Raw genomic sequence first — 18,198 nt, forward strand, 5'->3', positions numbered from 1 at the left:
GATCAAAAACTCTGGTGACAACAAATGCTGGCAAGGATGTGGAGAAAAAGGAACACTCCTCCATTGTTGGTGGGATTGCAGACTGGTAAAACCATTCTGCAAATCAGTCTGGAGGTTCCTCAGAAAAATTGGACATTGAACTACCTGAGGACCCAGCTATACCTCTCTTGGGCATATACCCAAAAGATGCCCCAACATATAAAAAAGACACGTGTCCACTATGTTTATCGCAGCCTCATTTATAATAGCCAGAAGCTGGAAAGAACCCAGATGCCGTTCAACAAAGGATTGGATATAGAAAATGTGGTACATCTACACAATGGAATATTACTCAGCTATCAAAAACGATGCCTTTATGAAATTCATAGGCAAATGGTTGGAACTGGAAAATATCATCCTGAGTGAGGTAACCCAATCACAGAAAAACACACATGGTATGCACTCATTGATAAGTGGCTATTAGCCCAAATGCTTGAATTACCCTAGATGCCTAGAACACATGAAACTCAAGACGGATGATCAAAATGTGAATGCTTCACTCCTTCTTTAAAAGGGGAACAAGAATACCCTTGGCAGGGAATAGAGAAGCAAAGATTAAAACAGAGACAGAAGGAACACCCATTCAGAGCCTGCCCCACATGTGGCCCATACATATACAGCCACCCAATTAGACAAGATGGATGAAGGAAAGAAGTGCAGGCCGACAGGAGCAGGATGTAGATCTCTCCTGAGAGACACAGCCAGAATACAGCAAATACAGAGGCGAATGCCAGCAGCAAACCACTGAACTGAGAATAGGACCCCCGTTGAAGGAATCAGAGAAAGAACTGGAAGAGCTTGAAGGGGCTTGAGACCTCTTATGAACAACAATGCCAAGCAACTAGAGCTTCCAGGGACTAAGCCACTACCCAAAGACTATACATGGACTGACCCTGGGCTCCAACCTCATAGGTAGCAATGAATAGCCTAGTAAGGGCACCAGTGGATGGGAAGCCCTCCTGCCAAGACAGAACCCCAGTGAATGTGATTGTTGGGGGGAGGGCGGCAATGGGGGGAGGATGGGGAGGGGAACACCCATAAAGAAGGGGAGGGGAAGGGATTAGGGGGATGTTTGCCTTGAAACCTGGAAAGGGAATAACATTCGAAATGTAAATAAGAAATACTCAAGTTAATTAAAAAAAAGAGAGAGAGAGATACCACAACATAAGGAACTATAATAAAGAGGCACACCATTCGGAAGGTTGAGAAGCACTGTTCTAGGTAATTCTCACTAGCAAACATTTCAACAGGGCCAATTAGACTCTGGTGGAGGAGATTCCCTAATTATTTTATCAAACTTACAATACTCTCTATCATCTATTTCTAAAGTTCCCACACACACTGTAGCTGCATCTATTTTATTATTGACATTGCTAAAATCATTACAATTTCAAGAATCTATTAAGCAATCTGCCTTGTTCTACAGAACTGAGTCTACATCAAATAGCAACACTTCCCTCCTTCATTCTTATTATCGAATTTGCAAAGATGAGAATTGAATTTAAATTTTGATAATGCATGTATATTCAACATTTTTTGAATTTACTTTATATTCTATAAATAAAATGAGATCAATGCCATTATTTATGTAATATGCAGAGTTTAGTATGTAGAAGCATACTGAAGGTATTCTTTCATAAACATCTGAAAGTTCTCTGAGGCCTATGCTTCTCTGAGATGATCAGTTCTTTATATACTGCAGATGCTACATGTAACTCTTTCTGCTGTGTACAAAGGTTCCTCAGACTTAACTGCTTTCCAATTCATTCCAGTAAATATAAATATAAATATAAATATAAATATAAATATAAATATAAATATATGTGTGTGTTTGTGTGAGTGTGTGTGTATGTATGTATATATATATACATATACATATATATATGGGAAGATAGAATATATATATGTATAGATATACATATAGCACACTTCTACATTTATAAGAAGCACACAGAACATCAAATGCAAAGAAAGATAAGATTAAAAAGAGACTTTCCTCAGGATTTTATAGTTAAAACCCTAACTATAAGAAAGGAAGAAGTATTGAAAGTTTCAATAGAAAATTACATATATATATAAACATATATATATGTATATGTATATATATATATAGTGTGTGTGTGTGTTTGTGTGTATACGTGTGTGTGACATTTATATTTTTCCTTACCATCTGATACGAATTATAGTGTTTCACTTGAAAATAACACAAAAGCAGTAATTATGGAAGCACAATGAACATTTATTAATTTCTCTTCATGCTACTAACACATGCCTATCCTGAATTGTATTTCTGACTTTGTTCCTTTAAAACACACCTTTTACTGACTTTATAACCCATATCTAATTATCACTGGCTTCTCACTGTATCTCTAATTAAAACTGCCTATCATTCTAGCATTCAATCTGCCATACTACTTTCTTAATATTATTTTATATTTTTTGAAAAAATATATGTTTTGAATCCAGCTCTCATTCACTGGCTGTATAATAAGTACTTAACATCATAACACGTTTATTTCCTAATATGGATAATATTAGCACTTAACTAATAGTCATGAATATATACCTTGTTAAAAAATGGGTACAAGTATTTCTTTTCTGCACCTGAAATTTTCTGCTAAGTGTTAGTGTTCTGTCTATCACTATGAAGTTCTTCACACAGTTAGTCATGTACCGCCTTCAGTACTCAGTCTGAAGACTACAGTCAATCTCTCTCCAACATATGTTTCTTAGCTGCTCTTTTCTTACAGTCATTTCTTCTAAAATAAGTCCTTTTACTTTATTTGTTTATCTCAAATTCTTGTATTTTGGTTAACCCTAAAAAAAAGGAATTGCCACCAATATTTAGGTGCTTTAAAACTAACTAAAAAAAGAGGTATCCACAGTTTCTTTTAGCCATGACCTGAAAATTTGTTTTATTGGTTGATTGATTATTTTATTTATTTTTATTTCAAATATTGTCCCCTTTCCTGGTCTTCCTTTCACAAACTCCCTATCCCATTATCCCTTCCCTTTGCCTGTAAGAGTGTACTCCCCCATCAACCTATCCACTCCCACCTCACCTTTCTAGTATCCCCTTTTGCTGGGACAACAAGCCTCCATAGGACCAAGCACTACCCTTCCTGGAAATCTTATTATGAAAAGTAGCAACCTTCATTATAAAAGGTTAGGTATTTGAGGAAATACCTTAGTCTAGCTAACAGATTCATCTTTCATGAAGGCATGCTGTTGGACTGTTGTTTTTCAGTATCTTTGCAAACATTAAATAAATTAGTTAACTAAACAAATAATATTTACACAGATCAGTTCAGCATAATTACATTATAAAAATAAAATATTTCATAATAAATTATACTGCAGATAAATAGTATAATGCTTCCTGCTCAGCTCAATGTATGCTTATGTTGGATATTTTTCATTTAATTTATGTTTTTCATTTTATAAATAAGTGATAATATATATCCTTATACTCCTATAAGGATACCATACTATTATACTACTATAAGGATATATTTTAATACACTATATTACAAATTGTACTATATATTATACTATACTAAGGATATATTCTTATCCGTACTATTTATTTTACTAAAAATTGAAATGAGAAAGGGAGAGATTAATGTGGCCATTGTATTTTAGAAAAGAACTATAACCGTATGTTTTAATTTTCTTGGGGCTGGAGGCAGTGCTAGGAGTCAAACGGATCACATTAACAATGCACCAAACCAAGAAAAAATTGCTGATGCCAAGAAGTGCATGCTGACAGGAGCCAGATATAGATGTCTCCTGAGAGGCTTTGCCAGAGCATGACAAATACAGAGGCGAATGCTCGCAGTCAACCATTGAACTGAGAACGGGGTCTCCATTGGAGGATTTAGGGAAAGGGTTGAAGGAACTGAAGGGTTTTGCAACCCCATAAGAACAATACCAATGGACCAGAGCTCCTAGGGACTAAACCACCATCCAAAGAGTACGTGGACAGACCATGGCTCCAATGTAGCAGAGGATGGTCTTGTTGGGCATCAATGGGAGGAGGAATCCTTGGTCCTTCCAAGGCTGGACCCCCAGTGTAGAGTAATGTCAGGGCCGGGAGGCAGGAAGGAGTGGGTGGACAGATGCAGGAACACCCTCCCAGAAGAAGAGGCATGGGGGATACGATAGGGATTTTATGCATAGGAAACCGGGAAACGGGATAGCATTTGAAATGCAAATAAATATCCAATAAAAACAATTTTAAAAATACAATAAAAAAACAATGCTTTCAAAGCGTTCTACCAGGGAGCCATGTTCCCACTCCAACCCTATTTCCTTCTCACTTGTGTGGCACTGATCTCCTGAATGTGTTTGACAGCCAGTGGAGGGGCTTATTCAATCTGCCTTCCTTCTCTAAGCTGGAGAGTTGACCAGCGATTTCAGGAACTTCAATCTCTTCTGTGTGAAAGGTTAATGCTTATTACATCTCACTAAACTTTGATTTGGGTATCTCTGTGATGGAATTCATACGAAGTGTTTTCCTACCGCTCCTTCGAGAGAACTTTCAATTGACTCTGGAATGACACCGAGTAATGGCATCACATTAATGTGGGCAGCAGTTCATCTTCACTAGTGGAGCTCTTCAGTTAGCCTGGAGACCAGAGGGAGTGCAAGTGGACACACAGAGTACTCTTTGCAGGTCAGAGCCGGTTCGTGGCATTAAGTCAGCCTGAGTTCCATCTACCCTTAGATTTCAGTGATAGTCAATAGTTCTGTATTTGAAGGGCTTTACACATTAAACCACATATTAGATTCGCCTGCCTAAAGAAACAGTTAAGAGCTAGCAGAACCTATAAATATTATTTAATGTATTTCATAATTTGCATTTGAAGTATTCTTTCTCTAGTATGGCATTTGTGATTTTTTTTTAAGGTTAACCTGTTTCAAACACTGTCAGTTTATTCATCGTTTAACTTACCTTTTCGTGTTTTCTGTTACCTTGGAGGAAGGATTTAAAATTTGTGACATCAATTTTTAATTAAAATAGTCACATGATTATTTAAAAATCATATACATACATATATATATACACATATATATTACATCAAATAAGTTTTCCTATGTTGACAAATCTCAGTAGAGTCTCAGCATTTTCTCACATTTCTAGCTGGCTAAGAAGAAGTGCCTGTCAACATTTACAGTTTGCATAAATCTTTGCAGCAAAGAAGCTTTCAGCAGAAGCTCATTTTGACTGAGAGGCAAATTCTGTGAGTTCATTTCTGATGTCACATGAAGACAGTAAGCACTGACATTACTGTCAGCGTATCTTTGTAAATCTGATAACAAGGACATTTAAGACTCTCTAAACTGAGAAATCTATAATCTCCCTGGTTTCAAATCTTCCAAGGTCACAGAGAAAAGGATCAATCCAAGAGTCTTAAAGAAAGACCGAGTGTGGATTCTGAATGTAGAGGGCAAGTGTAACATAGTCTCAGTGTAGAATTAAGAGATTTTCAGAAAAGCCCAGTAACTATCAGGACTCAGATGTGTGCTGCTGACAATGTTACACTAAGCAGAGATGCTGTGCCACTTGCCTGAGGTACCTGGGTGATCTCTTTGTTGCAGAAATTATCTTTGCATTTCAAGGCTTTCTATTCATTGGCTTATACTCAAACATTCCATGTGTGTTATATTGGGTTAGTATACTGGCTGGTTTTGTGTGTCAACCTGACACAAGCTGGAGATATTACTGAGAAAGGAACCCCCCTTGTGAAAATGCCTCCTTGAGATCCAGCTGTAAGGCATTTCCTCAATTAGTGATCAAGGGTGGGAGGACCCATTGTGGGTGGTGCCATCCCTGGACTGGTAGTCCTGGGTTCTATAAGAAAGCAAGCTGAGCAAGCCAGGGGAAGCAAGCCAGTAAGTAATATACTTCCATGACCTCTGCATCAGCTCCTGCTTGCTGACCTTCTTGAGTTCCAGCCCTGATTTCTTTTGGTGATGAACAGCAATACGGAAGAGTAAGCTGAATAAACTCTTTCCTCCCCATCTTGCCTTTTGGTCATGATGTTTGAACAGGAATAGAAACCCTGACTACAATAGCTAGTTTTACACTGTAATGGGCATTTTCTTATTTTTTTTTATTGTTATGGCAAGGTTTAAAGTCTCTACAAATGTAAAACTATGCCTGTGACCACACTGAGGTAATTTCCTTTATTTTGTTATATACTACATCCCACCCTGACTGCAGATTTCTATTTCTCCATGTCTCCTGTCCCTCCTCCACATTCCTTCTCCCCCAAATCTACTTCTCCATTTCTCCTAAAAAATAAATAAATAGCCATACAACTGCCAGGCACATCAAATGAACAGGCCAAAACAAATTAGAATACTAAGCACTAACCACTAAATTAAAAGTGCTTCAAGCAAACCAGCAGTAGGAAAAGGGTCCCAATTACAGGAAAAGACTCAGAGACACTACCTCATACTCCCAATGTTAGAAGTCCCACAGGAATACCAAGCTACACAATCATTAGGCATATGCAGATGCTATAACCCAGACTCAGACAATGTCCTTGTTAGTTGCTTTAGTCTTTGGGAATCCCTATGAGTGCTGCTTAGTTGATTCTGTGAGTTGATTCTGTGTCATGTTTTTCTGATGTCCTCAATCCTCTTGTTCCTACAATCTTCCCTCCCCCTCTTCTATGCCCCTTGGGTCCATCTAGTGTTTGGCTGTGAGCCTCCACAAGTTTTCTCATACTCTACAATGGCAACTGGGCGCTCACCAGTCTATGAGTATAGCAGAGTATCATTAGGACCTCTCTCTCTCTCTCTCTCTCTCTCTCTCTCTCTCTCTCTCTCTCTCTCTCTCTCTCTCTCCCTCCCCTCCCTCCTCCTCCTCCCTCCCTCCCTCCCTCCCTCCCCTCTCTCTCTCTCTCTCTCTCTCTCTCTCTCTCTCTTTCTCTTTCTTGTTCTATACTGGATCTCTGGACTGCTGACTGTCTTGCCTCTGGTTTCTGGACAAATGGGCAGTGTCAGGCTTGGGCTCTCCTTTGTAGCGTGGGCCTGAATTTGGACCAGTCATTGATTAGCCGCTACCATTAATTCTGTGTTACCACTACCCTAGGACATCTGGGCAAGACAAATTGTATGTCAAAGGTTTTGTGGCTGGGTTAATATCTCAACCAACTGGTAAAAGCCATGCATGGTTATCCATTCTTAAGTTGACTGGCATCTATATTGTTTCCAGTTTCTGACTAATATGAATAAAACTGCTATGAACATAGTGGAACAAGTGTCCAAGTTTTTGATGATGTTTGGTGTGTTTTTTTTTCTTTCTTAAAAATGACCAATAAATAACCAAGCCAGAGGTGCCTCTCAAGACTATCCTTTTTAAACTTATTATGTAGTAAGGACAATGAAGAGGCAGGTAGCTACGTTCTTCCAGCTTTCTGAATCTCAGAGCTTGCAGAAATATTTTATTCTTCTCTGAACTTTGGCCATGTAGAGCACTGTTTTACTCTTATTTTTTAATTGTATATTTTATCATAAAAGCTGGGGGAGGGAGGATGGAATAAGGGTTTTCTGGAGGAAAACAAGAAAGGGAATAACATTTGAGAATACAAGTTTTTTTTTTTTTTTATTAACTTGAGTATTTCTTATATACATTTCGAGTGTTATTCCCTTTCCCGGTTTCCGGGCAAACATCCCCGTAATCCCTGCCCCTCCCTTCTTTTATGGGTGTTCCTCCCCACCCTCCCCCATTGCCGCCTCCCCCAACAATCTAGTTCACTGGGGGTTCAGTCTTAGCAGGACCCAGGGCTTCCCCTTCCACTGGTGCTCTTACTAGGATATTCATTGCTACCTATGAGGTCAGAGTCCAGGGTCAGTCCATGTATAGGCTTTAGGTAGTGGCTTAGTCCCTGGAGGCTCTGGTTGCTTGGCATTGTTGTTCATATGGGGTCTCGAGCCCCTTCAAGCTCTTCCAGTTCTTTCTCTGATTCCTTCAACCGGGGTCCTATTCTGCTGGCATTCGCCTCTGTATTTGCTGTATTCTGGCTGTGTCTCTCAGGAGCAATCTACATCCGGCTCCTGTTGGCCTGCACTTCTTTGCTTCATACATCTTGTCTTATTGGATGGCTGTATATGTATGGGCCACATGTGGGGCAGGCTCTGAATGGGTGTTCCTTCTGTGTCTGTTTTAATCTTTGCCTCTCTATTCCATGCCAAGGGTATTCTTGTTCCCCTTTTAAAGAAGGAGTGAAGCATTCACATTTTGATCATCTGTCTTGAGTTTCATTTGTTCTAGGCATCTAGGAGAATACAAGTTTTTAAAGGACATCTCAAAGATTCTTTGTATTTCTTTGATGTTTTTGGTTATGTCCCCATTTTTATTTCTAACATTGTTAATTTGGATATTCTTTTCTGTGTTTTAGTTTGCATAAGGGTTTCTCTATCTTCTTCATTTTCTCAAAGAAGCAACTCTTTTTTTGACCGATTCTTTGTATCATTTCCTTTGTTTCTATTTTATTGATTTCAGCAGCCAGTTTGATTATTTTTTGCCACCTACACTTCTTGGGCATGCTTTCTTCTTTTTGTTCTATAGGTTTCAGGTATGTTCTTAAGTTGCTAGTATGATATCTCTCCTATTAGTCTATGTAGCTACTTTGTGTTATGAACTTTACTCTTAGCACTATTTTCACTGTGTCCCACAGTGAGGTATGTTATACATTCATTCTCATTGAATTCTCTAATTTCTTTCTTATTTCTGTCTTTACCCAGCAGTCACTCAGCAAAGATTTGCTCAGACTTGATGAATTTGTAGGCTTTTTGTTGTTTCTATTATTTTGTTTCTGAGTATATGGCAATGTTGCATAATCCATGAGGTACTGAGAGAGTATATTCTTTTGTAGTGGGGAAATTTTTTAATTTTATTTGGTTTAAAATGTTTGTTAGCTCTGGTATTTTTGTCTGGATTGTCTCTTCATAAGATTGTGGTATTGACATTTGTCACTATCAGTGTGTGAGGCCTGATATGTGATTTAAGATTTAGTTAGTAATGTTTGCTTTACAAATGTTTGTATACTTACATTTGAGGTATAGATGTTCAGAACCTCAGAACTGAAAGATCATCTCATTGGATATTTCCTTCAATAATTATGAAGTATTCTTCCCTATCTCTTTTGATTAATTTTCCTTTGAAGTCTATTTTGCTAGATATTAGAATGGCTATACCAGCTTATAAGGGAATGTCCACGTCTTGGAAAACCATCTTCTAACCATTTACTCTGAGGTAATTACTGTCTTTGATATTGAGGTTTATTTCTTCTGTGAAGCAGAAGGATGGATCCTGTTTTCATATTGGTTAAGTTAGTCTATGTCTTTTTATTGAGGAATTGAGTGCATTTATATTGAGAGATATCAGTTATTCATAATTTCTTATTCTTAATATTTGGTTGTATTTATTGTTAGTAATAGTTTCTCTCTCTCTCTCTCTCTCTCTCTCTCTCTCTCTCTCTCTCTTCTTTTGCTTTGCTAGTGTGAAATTACCTATTTCTTATGTTTTCATGCTAGTTAACCTCTTTGGGTTGAAATTTTCCTTCCAGTACCTTATGAGGGGCTGGAATTTTGGATAGCTATTTGCTTAAATTTGATTTTATCATGAAATATCTTCTCTACTCTATGTATGGTAATATTGCGGGGTATAGAAGTCTATGCTGATGTTTGTTATCTCCCTTCTTGCTTTTAGTGACTCATTACTTGGCATTTTCTGAAATGCAGCTTTTAATATTTTTTCTTTGTTCTGTATGTTTAGTGTTTTGATTGTTATGTGGCAAGAGAACATTTTTGTATGGTCTAATACATTTGATATTCCAATCTACTTGATATTTAAGCTTCTCAAACCTTAATAACCATGCCTATCTTTAAGTAAGAAAAAATTCTCCCCTTATTTTGTTAAAAATATAGTTTGGTTATTTGAACTGGGATTTTTCTCCATTTCTATTAGTTTTAGGTCTGGTCTTTTCACACTGTCCCAGATTTCCTGGATATTTGGTGTAGAATATTTTTAGATGTAACATTTTCTTTTATTCATATATCAAAACCTGAGATGTTTCTCTTCAACCTCTTTCATTCTGTTGGTGATTCTTGAGTCTAGTTTCTATTTGCTAACCATTTTCCATTTTCAGAAATCCCTCAGTTTGTGGTTTGTTTTTTTTTGTTGTTGCTTCCATTTTCATTCTTATGTCTTAAACTGGTTAATTCATTTCCTTAAACTGTTAGTTTAATTTTCCTTGGCTTACTTTAATGGACTTATTCAGTTCTTCCAATTTTTTCTTAGTCTTTTTCTTCATTTCTCTAAGGACTTTATCCATTCCCTCTTTATGGAACTTTATTATAATCTTCATAACATTTATTTTAAGGTCATTTCATACTTTGGTTATGTTGGAGTATTTGGGCTTTCTGTACTTGGATCTCTAGGCTTAGTTGGTGACCATATTGCCGTGCCTGATGTTGATTGTGTTTTTATACTGGCACCTAGGCATCTGAGTTTGGGGTAAATTCTTTTACTTCTACTTGCATATTTTTGAGTTTGTCATTGTGAATGATTGCCTTTTTCCTAGATTTCTGTTTTCTCTCTGATCTTCTGACTGGAGTGGGTTTGTGGTTGAACAGGAGTTTTCCACACAAGTTAGGAGCTGGAGTTGTGGTGTCCAGCATGGACTCTGATACAGTCAGAGATACTGAAGTTCTGGTGGCTGGCATGGAAGTTGGGCCAGCCACATGCCACTACTGGAATTGGGAACTTGGAATTCTTATTGCTAGTGTGGATGCTGACAAAACATGCTAATGTAATTGCCTAGGAGAAAGAGTGTCAGTACTCATGAAATGCACTGGACTACATTCTGTTACTGCCTTTTAACATTGTGAAAGACAACATCAAGTTTTAGGAGAGAATTCTAGCTAAAGAGCCTGTTTTCTTTATTATTAACATTAATATCAAGAACCACTATGTAATCTTGATTTGAAGTTTAGATTTACATAATTACTCAAATATATGTATTTTCTTTGGTTCTATTTCACAATCCTCACAATGGCTGCTTAGTTTATGATTTTTTGATTTTTTTCAATCTTTTCCTAGATCATTTTCAAAGACTAAAATATATTTTATGTTCTATGTGTTTCTTTTTAAGTTTCACAAAACATTTCCAGAAAATACTGTTGTATAAAAATTCTTTGTCATTTGTTTCTCTGAGCACTATATTATTCAGCTTTTCTGCTAGATGCTTGAAATAGAACACTTAAGGTATACAAATAAGTAATAGGAAACTATATGTGATATAGCAGAGATAGTAAAGAAACACTTACTAAAAGTTAATGGAGAAAAGGAGACTAGCAGCTTTATATGATGTAACAGAGATTCTCACCGGAAACATTATGTCTGAATAATGAGGTAAGCCTCTTTCTTAGTCAATGTGGGATAAGAAGGTGGCATTCAAAGAAGGGATCCACATTTTTTTCACTCTCTGTAACTTATACAAGGAACACCATAGATTGCAACCTTTTTAGAACAAGATGACAGGGGGCAACAGTACTGGGGAAATGGGGGAAAAAAAGCATTGAAGATATTAGCAAAAGACATCTTAGGAAAGTTTTCAAAACTTGATTGTGTTTTGTGTGGAGTAACCTTTTGGGGGACTGAACCTAAAGTTGGTATTATCTGCACTGACTGTTGTTGGCATAATTATGGCTTGTGTGATGGGAGACAATTTAGAGGAGGCAGCATTATAAGGAGGGAAAACAGGTGAAATGACACAGTAGTAAGTCTTGAGAGATCCTGGCAGCTTGGCATGGGATGCAGTGGACATGAGTAATGAGAGGTTTATAATGTGAGCCGAAAAGACTTAGTGGTACATAGCGAATTTTAAAAAGCTGAAATAAGAAATTCTGGATTTTCTAGCACTTCAGTAATAATACTACTGTGAGCATGAAACCATGCTCTGGAAACACTTGTTTTCATGTGGGGTTTGTTACTACCTTTGAAAGTGTCTTTAAAATTCTGGAAAATTTCATTTCACCCATCAAAAACATCAGACCCCAATGTCAGGATTGCATAAAAGCACAGTCGTAAAGTTTGTTTTCCATCTAGAATTGATTGATTGGATCTTAGAACACCCTACAGCCAGAAAGGTCAAGGTTAAAAGTGCATCTTGCTAGGAGCCTGAGTTTCCTGTGTTGTGCTCCAGAGGGTCTATTTCTTACCTTTCACATTCACTGTCTAAATGCATGTCCTTACTCCCAAGGGATGCTCAGCAACTGTAGAGTATGTCCTTCAGATACAGCATTGTGCCTAAAACAAAAACAAAATTCACAGCACAGAACTTCCTGTTTTCAACATATATAAAACTTAAGAGCATGTCCTTTAAATTCAAACCACACATCTTGGCTTAGGGTGTAATGGAAGAAAATGCTCAGACAAATACAGTTTCCCAGAAACTGAAATGATGCATTCAATGAGACATGTGTGTAGCTTACTTAGAAGGTCTTCATGAAATCATTCTTAGATACTCCAATGATGTTTGGAAAGTACAGGAGGAACTTTCAATTGATAATGCACCATTGAAAAGCAAGACAATATCAATCCCTCTTTCTTACTTTTTTAATTTTTTATTTATTTTCATACTCCAGATCCCTCCTGGTCCACCATCCCACATTCCACTTCCCATACCACATCACTATTCCACCAATCCTGTCTCCAAGAGGATGTCCCTACCCTACCTCAACAGACCTCTCAACTTCCCGGGGCCTCCAGTCTCTTGAGAGTTAGGTACATCTTCACTGACTGACACCAGATCCAGGAGTCCTCTGCTGTATAAGTGTTGGGGACCTCATGTCAGCTGGTGTCTACTGCCTGGTTAGTGATCAGAGACTGAGAGATCTCAGGGGTCCAGGATAATTGAGACTGCAGCTGCTCCTAAATGGTTGCCCTCCACTTCAGCTTCCTCCAACTTTTTCCAAATTCAACAAAATTCTATTAGTTGGTTCGGTGGACATGTCTGCATCTGATTCTTTCAGCTGTTCATTGGGTCTTTTAGATCCCTTTTTGTGAGTGCCCGATAGCCTCAGTAATGTGTCAGGTATTGGGGCCTCCCCTTCAGCTGAATCCCACTTGGGGCTGTCCCTGGACCTTCTTTTCCTCAGGCACTTCTCCATTTCCATTCCTGCATTTCTTTCAGATGGGAAGAACTATGGGTCAAAGTTTTGACTGTGGGATAGCAACCCTCACTTCATGCCCTGTCTTTCTGCTAGAGGTGGAGTCAACAAGTTTCCTATAACTAATGTAGGACAATTTTTACTAGGGTCCCCTACTTTGAGTCCTGAGTGTCTCTTAGGTCCGAGGTCTCTAGTACATTCTGGAGGGTCCTCCCAACCTCCTTCCTCTCAGGATAGCTCCCAATGTTTCCATTTTTTCTGCTGGCCCTCAGGGCTTCTGTCCTTTTCCCCCAACAGACAATTCCAGATCGTATTCCCTTCTCCCTCCACTCCAATCCACTATCCATTTCTCCCTCCCCATTGTGGTTGATTTTTTTTCCCTCCCAAGGAGAATTGAGGCATTATCACTTGGGCACTTCAGCTTTTAGACATTTTGGAGTACTTCAGACTGTGTATTTGGTATTCTGTACTTTTTTTATAGCTAATAGCTACTTATTAGGGAGAACATACAGTGCTTGTCCTTTTGGGTCTGGGTAACCACACTGAGGATGATATTTTCTAGTTCCATCCATTTGCCTGCAAAACTCAGGATGGCCTCGTACTTCTTTTTTATTATTGGATATTTTTTATTTATTTACATTTCAAATGTTATCCCCTTTCTCGGTTTCCCATCTATAAACCCACTAACCCATCCTCCCTTGCCCTTCTTCTACAAGGTTGATAACCCACCCATCCACCCTCCCCTTCCAGCCTCTAGGCACTATCTTTCCCCTAAACTTGGGGGTCGAGCAGTGGCAGGACCAAAGGATTCTCTCCATTGGTGCCCAACAAGGGCATATTCTGCTATATATACTGCTGGAGCTATGGGTCTGTCCATGTGTACTCTTTGGATGGTGGTTTAGTACCTGGGAGCTCTGGTTGGTTGGTATTGTTGTTGGTTGGGGTATGTTGGGTTGCAGACCCCTTCATTTCTTCAATCCTTTCTCTAACTCCTCCCATAGGGACTCGGTTCTTAGTTCAATGGATGACTGTGAGCATTTGTCTCTGTATTTGTCAGGCTCTGGCAGAGCTTTTCAGGAGACAGCTGTATCCAGCCCCTGTCACCATGCAAATTGTCCTTCTTGAGTTTCATGGGGTCTGTGGGTTTTATCTTGTGTAATTTGAGTTTTCAGCTGATATCCACTTATCAATGAGTTCAATGAGTACATACTATGTGTATTTTTTTGTGATTGGGTTACATCACTCAGGATGATATTTTCTAGTACCATCCATTTGCTTATGAATTGTATGAAGTCATTGTTTTTAATAACTGAGTGGTATTCCATTGTGTAAATGTACCTACCACATTTTCTGTATCCATTCCTCTGTTGAGGGACATCTGGGTTCTTTCCAGGTTCTGGCTATTATAAATAAGGCTGTTATGAACATAGTGGACCATGAGTCCTTGTTATGTGTTCGAGCAGCTTTTGGGTACATGCCTAGGAGTGGCATGGCTGTGTTCTGAGGTAGTACTATGTCCAATTTCCTTGGAAACCTCCAGACTCATTTCCACAGTGGTTGTATGAGCAATTCTACCAACAATGGAGGAGTGTTCCTCTTTCTCCAAATCCTTAACAGCACCTCAGTTTTTGAGTATCCCATTTTGACTGGTATGAGGTGGAATCTCAGAGTTGTTTTGATTTGCATTTCCCAGATGACTAAGGATGTGGAATATTTCTTTAGATGCTTCTCAGCCATTTTATATGTCTCAGTTGAGAATTCTATGTTTAGCTCTGTATCCAATTTTTAATATGGTTAGTTGTTTCTCTGGAGTCTAATTTCTTGAGTTCTTTGTATACATTGAATATTAGCCCTCTATCTGATGTAGGATTGGTAAAGATCTTTCCCAAATCTGGTGGTTGCAGTTTTGTCCTAATGACAGTGTCCCTTGCAATAAAGAAACTTTGTAATTTTATGAAGTCCCATTTGTCAATTCTTGACATGTTTAGTACTGGCTTTTGTAGATCTGTACTTTTTTTAGTTTTAGGATGAAATGTTCTATAGATATCTGTTAAGTCCATTTGGTGCAAAATTTCTGTTAGCTTCTCTGTGTCTCTTTTTAATTTCTGTTTCCATGAAGTGTCCATTGATAAGAGTGGGGTGTTGAAGTCTCCCCCTATTATTGTGTAAGGTGCTATGTGTGTTTTGAGCTTTAGTAAGGTTTCTTTTATGAATGTAGGTCCCCTTGCATTTGGAGCATAGATATTCAGGATTGAGAGTTCATCTTGGTGGATTTTTCCTTCGATGAATATGAAGTGTTCTTCCTTATCTTTTTTGATAACTTTTGGTTAAAAGTCAATTTTATTTGATATTAGAATGCCTACTCCTACTTTGTGGGACCATTTGTTTGGAAAATTGTTTCTCAGCCTTTTACTCTGAGGTAGCATTGCCTTTGTCACTGGGGTGTGTTTCCTGTATACAGCAAAATGCTGGATCCTCTGTACATTTCCAGTCTGTTAGTCTATGTATTTTTATTAGAGAATTGAGTCCATTGATGCTAAGAGATATTACGGACCAGTGATTGTTGTTTCTTTTATTTTCATTGTTATGTCTGTGTGGCTATCTTCTTTTGGGTTAGTTGATTTTTTCTTGCTTTTTCCAGGGTGTGGTTTCCCTTTGTGTGTTGGAGTTTTCCATTTATTATCCTTTGTAGTGCTGGCTTTTTTGAAGGATATTCTATAAATTTGGCCTTGTCATATAATATCTTGGTTTCTCCATCTATGTTAATTGAGAGTTTGGCTGGATATAGTAACCCGGGCTGTCATTTGTTTCTCTTAGGGTCTGTATGACATCTGTCCAGTATCTTCTGACTTTCATATTCTCTGGTAAAATGTCTGGTGTCATTCTGATAGGTCTGCCTTTATATGTTACTTGACCTTTTTCCCTTACTGCCTTTAATATTCTTTCTCATTTTGTGCATTTGGTGTTTTGACTATTATGTTATAGTAGGAATTACTTTTCTGGTCCAAGCTATTTGAAGTTATGTAGGCTTCTTGTATATTTATACATATCTTCCTTTAGGTTAGGGAAGTTTTGTTCTATAATTTTGTTGAAGATATTTACTGGCCCTTTAATTTGGGATTCTTTGCTCTCTTCTATATCTATTATCCTTAGGTTTGGTCTTTTCATTGTGTCCTGGATTTCCTGGATGCTTTGGGCTAGGAGCTTTTTGCATTTCACATTATCTTTGATTTTTGTGTCAATGTTTTCTATGTTATCTTCTGCCCCTGAAATTCTCTCTTCTATCTCTTGCATTCTGTTGGTAATGCTTGCTTGAATGACACCTGATCTTTCTCCTAGGTTTTCTATCCCCAGGGTTGTATCCCTTTGTGATTTTTTTGTTGTTTCTATTTCCATTTACATTCTGGATGGTTCTCCTCAAAACCTCCACCTATTTGGTTGTGTTTTCCTGTAATTTTTAAAGAGATTTTTGTGTTTCCTCTAAAGGGTGCTACCTGTTTACCTGTGTTGTCCTGTATTTCTTTAAGGGATTTATTGATTTCCTTTTTAAAGTCCTCTACTATAATATGAGTTGTGATTTTAAATCAAAATCTTGCTTTTCTGGTGTGTTTGAGTATCCAGAGATTGCTGGGTGGGGGAACTGAGCAATGACGATGCCAGGTGGTCTTGATTTCAGTTGCTTAGGGTTTGCCCTTGCTTCTCATCATCTGCTTATCTCTGGTGCTAGCTTTTCTTCCTCTCTCTGACAGTGGCTTGACCCTCCTCTAAGCCTGTGTGTCAGTACTCCTAGAGACTGCTTTCTTTCAATAGGATCTGAGCTCTCAGGATTGTCTGCACTTCTGAGAATCCAGCTTTGTACCCACAGCTGAGTAGTATTATGTTGTGTAAATGAAGTACATTTTATGTATCCATTCTTTTGGTGTGGAACATCTGGGTTGTTTCCAGCTTCTGGCTATTGCAATTAAGACCATTATGTACATAGTGGAACACGTGTCCCTATGGCATGATGGGGCATCTTTTAGGTATATTCCTAAGAGTTGTATTTCTGGGTCTTTAGGTAGGTTTATTTCCAATTTTTTGAGGAACCTCCAAATTGATTTCCAGAGTGGTTGTAACAGTTTGCAATCCTACCAGCAATGGAATAGAGGCGTGTTCCTCATTCTCCACATACTTGCCAACATGTGTTGTCACCTGAGGTTTTGATCTTAGCCATTCTGACTGGTAGGAGGTGGAATCTCAGGGTCATTTTGATTTTCATTTCTCTCATCACTAAGGACTTTGAACATTTCGTTAGGTGCTTCTCCACCATTCGATATTCCTCTGTTGTGAATCTCAGTTTAGCTCTATACCCCATTTTCTAATTGGGTTGTTTGGTCATTTTAGTCATTAGCTTCTTATGTTCATTATATATTTTTAGATATTAGGCCTCTATTGGATATGGGGTTAGTGAAGATTTTTTCCCAATCTCTAGGTTGCCTATTTGTCTTATTGACTATTACTTTGATTTACAGAAGCTTTCCAGTTTCATTAGGTCCCATTTTTCAATTCTTGATCTTAGAGCATGAGCCATTGGACTTCTGTTTTGGACTCCCTTGCAAATGAGTTCAAAGCTCTTTACCACTTTTTCTTCTCTTAGATTGAGTGTATCTGGTTTTATGTGGAGGTCCTTGATCCACTTGGACTTGTGTTTTGTGCATGGTGACAAATATGTGTCCATTTTCATTTTCCTACATACAGAGAGTTAGACCAGCATAGTTTATTGAAGGTTCTTTCTTTTTTCCATTGTATATTTTTGGCTTCTTTGTCAAAGATCATGTGTGAGTATGTGTGTGGCTTTTTTCTGGGACTTCAATTCTATTCCATTGATAAATTTATCTGTCTCTGTACCAATACCATGCAGTTTTTATCACTATTGCTCTGTAGTATAACTTGAGGTCAGGGATTCTCCCACCCATTCTTTTATTGTTAAGA

The 18,198-nt window shown here is 38.1% G+C and overlaps 1 protein-coding gene across 1 annotated transcript in view; it reads left to right on the plus strand.

The window, feature by feature from the left end:
- LOC116900137 (low-density lipoprotein receptor-related protein 1B-like) overlaps positions 1-18,198 on the plus strand; it is a 324,045-nt gene that overhangs the window by 32,077 nt on the left and 273,770 nt on the right. The gene's annotated exons all lie outside the window — the stretch shown is intronic.

This window comes from Rattus rattus, chromosome 5, assembly GCF_011064425.1.
Source record: "Rattus rattus isolate New Zealand chromosome 5, Rrattus_CSIRO_v1, whole genome shotgun sequence".
In the NCBI taxonomy this organism is placed as follows: Eukaryota; Metazoa; Chordata; class Mammalia; order Rodentia; family Muridae; genus Rattus; species Rattus rattus.